This window comes from Pristiophorus japonicus, chromosome 7, assembly GCF_044704955.1.
Source record: "Pristiophorus japonicus isolate sPriJap1 chromosome 7, sPriJap1.hap1, whole genome shotgun sequence".
NCBI classification, from domain to species: Eukaryota; Metazoa; Chordata; class Chondrichthyes; family Pristiophoridae; genus Pristiophorus; species Pristiophorus japonicus.
The window spans coordinates 190,724,282-190,729,961 of record NC_091983.1 but is presented as its reverse complement, the minus strand read 5'-3'; the positions used below and the strand labels follow the sequence as shown (position 1 = coordinate 190,729,961).

The following is a 5,680-nucleotide window of genomic DNA, read 5'->3' as shown; positions in this document are numbered from 1 at the left end:
GGACCAGCTAATGATTAACTCTGCATGGGTCAACTTTCCAGGTGACAACACTGTCTAGGAGTGAAATTGATGGGCAGGAATGTTGGACTTCATCGTGGAGGTCAGGCTTAAGCAGCAGTAGCTTTGTCGGCACCATCCTAGTCCATTGGGGTTGAGTTTTGGCTCCATTACATCCTGACGATGAGTGTAGTTGGGGCGCAATGGAATGGTAACGTAGGTGGGTATCGGTTTTGGCTGATTTCTATCTATTTTTGGCCTCACCAAAGCCTCCAGTTAGATCTGGGGTGAGTGCTGGAAGCTCCTGTCTGAATTAGCGAGGAGCATCATTAGGTGTATGTAAAAGGTGGAGTGGAAATCACCGCATGATTTTCCATCGTACTGTTGCCCATTTCAACCTGTGCCCGTAATATCTGGTGTCCAAGGTTGCTAGGGGCATCCCTTTAAGGTGGGAGGTCATTCAATGACATGACCTATTAAAAGTGAATGCTGTTAGGCCATTTCTGGGAAGTTCTTGCTTAATCTTTTTGTTTCTTTTCCTATTGGCATTTAAGCTTTCATAAGCCTTTCTGCAAGTTGTCTTTCATTTTTTTTTTTGCCCCTGAATCATTCCTGACACCAACAGGTTTCCTAATGGGACTCCTCTGAGATGATATTGTATGAAAGGAGAGAAGGTTAGTGTTATGTATGGAGAAAGAGTCAGATTGAACACTGTGAGCTCAAAGTAAAGTATGACCGTAGTCTTTTATTGCAGGTCTCCAGAGTGCCTCTCCAACCTGTGAGGCCTCCTTAAATACCTGTGCTTCCAAGGGATTATGGGATCCCTTGGGACTCCAGGGGATGAGCCCTCTGGGTGGCTGTACAGAGTAAATACAAGTTTGCATATATAACAACACTCCACTCCGAAGTCAATAGTGTAACTATTTACAATGTGAGTCGATCTAGGGCCCTTCTTGCCCTGGTTGATAGTCTCAGTGTGAAAGCTGGTATTGTTGAATCATTTGTTGGGCCCTTGCTGGGCTGTTGTGCAGCGGCCTTGCTGGGCTGCTTGGTGTGTTAGAAACATAGAAACATAGAAACATAGAAGCAGAGGGCTGCTGTGGATGATGGGTTCTGCTTCGTGGTCAACCATGGTGCCGGTTGCCACTGATGTGTATGTTGGGGGATCAAAAAAGGTAGGGTCCAAGGTGGGTTGCTCAGGATAGTCCGTGAATCTGAGTTTGATTTGGTCCAAGCGTTTCCGGTGAATGAGTCCATTTGAAAATTTGACCCGAAACACCCTGCTCCTCTCTTTGGGCACGGCAGTGCCGGGAAGCCACTTGGGACTTTGCCTATAATTTAATGCAAATACAGGATCATTGATTTCAATCTCGTGTGATACATTTGCGCTATCATGGTATGCACTTTGTTGAAACTGCCTGCTCTCTACCTGTTCATGTAGATCAGGCTGAACTAACGAGAGCCTTGTCTTAAGTGCTCTTTTCATGAGCAGTTCAGCAGGTGGGATCCCAGTGAGCGAGTGGGGTCTCGTGTGGTAGCTAAGCAGGAGTCGGGATAGGCAAGTCTGCAGTGAGCCTTCAGTTACCCTCTTCAAGCCTTGCTTGATGGTTTGCACTGCTCTCTCTGCCTGACCATTGGATGCTGGTTTAAACGGGGCAGATGTGACATGTTTGATCCCATTACGGCGCCTCCCTGGGTACATTGCTTAACTGCGAGCATGTATTACATCTGAGAATGCAGGACTCTAAGTCTGCATCGATACCGGACGATCACACGTGGAATCTGGCTATCGCTTTCATCATTATGATGCCTGGGTGGGTACTGTGGAGGTCATTGATGAAGGTGTCTCTGCCCTTCTTGGGGACCACTACTCGATTGCCCCACAGAAGGCAGTCTGCTTGTGTAGACATTTCACCTTTGCGCCGCTGGAACGGCTTTATCTCTTCCTGCATTTCCACTGGGACACTGGACCAGCTCCCGTGAAGCACACAGCTTTTGACTAGAGATAATAAGGGGTCCTGGCTTGTCCAGGTTTTGATCTGCCGGGCAGTGACGGGTGATTGCTCACTCTCAAATGCTTCCATAACCATGGCTAGATCTGCGGGCTGTGCCATTTCCACCCCTGTGGTGGGCAATGGCAGCCTACTGAGAGCATCGGTGCAGTTTTCTGTGCTTGGCCTGTGGCGGATGGCGTAGTTGTATGTGGACAACATGAGCGCCCATCTCTGGATGCGGGCCGGTGCGTTGGTAGTTATCCCTTTACTCTCAGAAAACAGGGATATAAGTGGCTTATGGTCAGTTTCCAATTCGAATTTCAGCCCAAACAGGTATTGCTGCATTTTCTTTACCCCATAGACACATGCTAACGCTTCTTTCTCAATCATGCTGTAGGCTCTCTCAGCCTTACACAGACTCCTGGATGCATAAGCAACCGGTTGCAGTTTCCCGAAATCATTAGCTTGTTGCAATACACACCCTACAAACGACGCATCGAAGGTTCACCAAACTGGTTCCAGGGATGGCTGGACTGTCATATGAGGAGAGACTGGATCAACTGGGCTTGTATTCACTGGAGTTTAGAAGGATGAGAGGGGATCTCATAGAAACATACAAGATTCTGATGGGATTGGATAGGTTAGATGCAGGAAGAATGTTCCCGATGTTGGGGAAGTCCAGAACCAGGGGACATAGTCTTAGGATAAGGGGTAGTCCATTTAGGACTGAGATGAGGAGAAACTTCTTCACTCAGAGAGTTGTTAACCTGTGGAACTCCCTGCCGCAGAGAGTTGTTGATGCCAGTTCATTGGATATATTCAAGAGGGAGTTAGATATCACCCTTACGGCTAAGGGGATCAAGGGGTATGGAGAGAAAGCAGGAAAGGGGTACTGAGGGAATGATCAGCCATGATCGTATTGAATGGTGGTGCAGGCTCGAAGAGCCAAATGGCCTACTCCTGCACCTATTTTCTATGTTTGTATGTTTCTATCACATGCTAGTACAAAACGCTTACATGGATCATACAACACAAGCATTTTGTTTGAGCATAACAATTTTCCCGCTTTTAGAAAGGCATTTTCTTGGCTTTTGCCCCAAATCCATTCGTCCTCTTTTCATAGTAAGACATACAGTGGTTCTAACAGTGTGCTGAGACCCAGTAAGAAGTTACCAAAGTAGTTCAGGAGTCCCAGAAACGACTGCAGCTCCATCACATTCTGTGCGTTCTCGATTGCCTCCGTCTTCGCGATGGTGGGCCAGATGCCGTCTGCTGCAATCCTCCTTCCCAAGAACTCTACTTCAGAAGCCAGGAAAATGCACTTTGAGTGTTTTCACCTGAGCCCCACGCGGTTGTGTTGACTAAGAACCTCCTCCAGGTGCTGCAGATGCTCGACTGTGTTCCAACCTGTGACCAAAATGTCGTCCAAGGAAATTTGTATAAGACCTGGGCACACGGAATATCGTCAGCGGGCAATAGCGCTCGGATGTCATCCCAATTCCAGCGTATCTTTCCCAGCCAGCTCCTGCCGAGCAGCGTGGGACCATCGTCTGGTACCACCCAGAGTGGTAGCTTATGCACCGCTCCATCGTAGGAGATCTTTACGGTAGCACTGCCGATTACAGGAATCAGTTATTTTGTGTAAGTTCTTAGTTTGTGCGAATTGGAGTTAAGACTGACCTTGAGGCCTTGTTGCACCACAATCTTTCGAAAGTCTTTTTGCCCATGATGGACTGGTTCGCGCCCGTATCCAGCTCCATTGACACTGGGAGTCCATTTAGTTCAACTTTCAGCATTATTGGGGGACAATTCATGGTGAATGTGTGCACCCCATGTACCTCTGCTTCCTCAATCTGAGGCTCTGGTTCGTCGTGATCCTCCCTGGATCTGTCCTCCTCTGCAAAATGGTGGTTTGCAGGTTTAACAGGATTTTCAGCTCGCCTGCACACTCGGAGGTGTCCCATTGTTCCACAGCCCTTGCAAACGTATCCTTTGAATCGGCATGAATGGAAACGATGATCACCACCGCAGCACCAACAAGGTGCTAATGACCTTGCATTCATCACCCTTGATGGTGGACTCTGAGACATCTGTGGACGTGCAGCTGCAGGTATGTGTGACCTGCCCTGTATGTTACGATTCGAAAACAACATCACTTTGTTCACAGTACTTGTAGCAGCACTTGTGTGCTGAGAGATTTGCTTCGTATTGTCACTGGTGGCAATGAACGCCTAGGCTATCACTATGGCCTTACTCAAGGTTGGGGCCTCTGCAGTCAAAAGTTTGCGAAGCATGGTTTCGTGGCCAATGCCAAGTACGAAAAAGTCTCTGAGCATGTGCTCCAAATGTCCTTGAAATTCGCAATGTCCTGCAAGGCGTCTCAGCTCGGCGACATAACTCGCTACTTCCTGGCCTTCAGACCTTTTGCAGGTGTAGAACCGATACCTCGCCATCAGAACGCTTTCCTTCATGTTCAAATGCTCTCGGACCAGTGTGCACAAATCATCATACGATTTCTCCGTGGGTTTCGCTGCAGTGAGCATATTCTTCATGAGGCCATACGTTGTTACCCCACAGACGGTGAGGAGAATCACCCTTTCGTTTGGCAGCGTTCTCTTCCTCATCTAACTCGTTGGCCATGACGTATTGGTCGAGTCGCTCCACAAAAGTTTCCCAATCATTTCCCTCGGAGAATTTCTCCAGGATGCCCACTGTTCTCTGCATCTTTGGAATCGCTATCTGTATCTCGTTGCCAGTTGTTATGTATGGAGAAAGAGCCAGACTGAACACTGTGAGCTCAAAATAAAGTGTGAACTTAGTCTTTTATTACAGGTCTCTAGAGTGCCTCTCTAACCTGTAAGGCCTCCTTATGGGATCCCTTGGGACTCCAGGGGTTGAGCCCCCTGGTGGCTGTATGGAGTAAATACAAGTTTACATATATTACAGTTAGCACTCCCCTTAATAAGGATGGAAGGGGCCCTGGTGGCCTTACAACACACAAATGTATATTTGTAAGATATTACCATCTACTTAGTGGTATCTAACCAGTTTACCAGACTGATTCCTGGGATGGGGGGATTGTCCTATGAAGAGAGATTGAGTAGACTAGGCCTATTTCCTCTAGAGTTTAGAAGAATGAGAGGTAATCTCATTGAAACATACACAATTCTTACAGGGCTTGATAGGGTAGATGCAGGGAGGATGTTTCCACTGGATGGGGAGTCTAGAACCAGGGGTCACTTAGAATAAGGGGTCAGCCATTTAGGATTGAGATGAGGGGAGATTTCTTCACTCAGAGGGTCATGAATCTTTGGAATTCTCTACCTCAGAGAGCTGTGGAAACTCAGTCATTGAGCATATTCAAAGCAAAGATCGATTGATTTTTGGATATTAAGGGAATCAAGGGATATGGGGGTAGTGCAGGAAATGGAGCTGAGGTAGAAGATCAGCCATGATGTCATTGAATGGCCGAGTAGGCTCGAGGAGCCAAATAGCCCCTGTTCCTTCCCACATTACAACAGTGGCTACACTCCAAAAGTACTTCATAGTCTGTAAAAACGCTTTGAGATGTCCAGTGGTTGTGAAAGGCGCTATATAAATGCAAGTCTCTTTCCTTTTATTTCTTATGTTCTTATGTACGATACGTTTGGAAGAAGAGGACCTACTGAGCAATGCAGAGCAGGTCAGGC

At 47.3% G+C, this 5,680-nt stretch overlaps 1 non-coding gene across 1 annotated transcript; it reads left to right on the top strand.

The window, feature by feature from the left end:
• The first annotated feature begins 4,933 nt into the window (after positions 1–4,933).
• Positions 4,934–5,044, top strand: LOC139267668 (U6atac minor spliceosomal RNA). Its single transcript, XR_011593948.1, has one exon. It is a non-coding gene; the product is annotated as a U6atac minor spliceosomal RNA (small nuclear RNA).
• Positions 5,045–5,680: the final 636 nt, after the last annotated feature.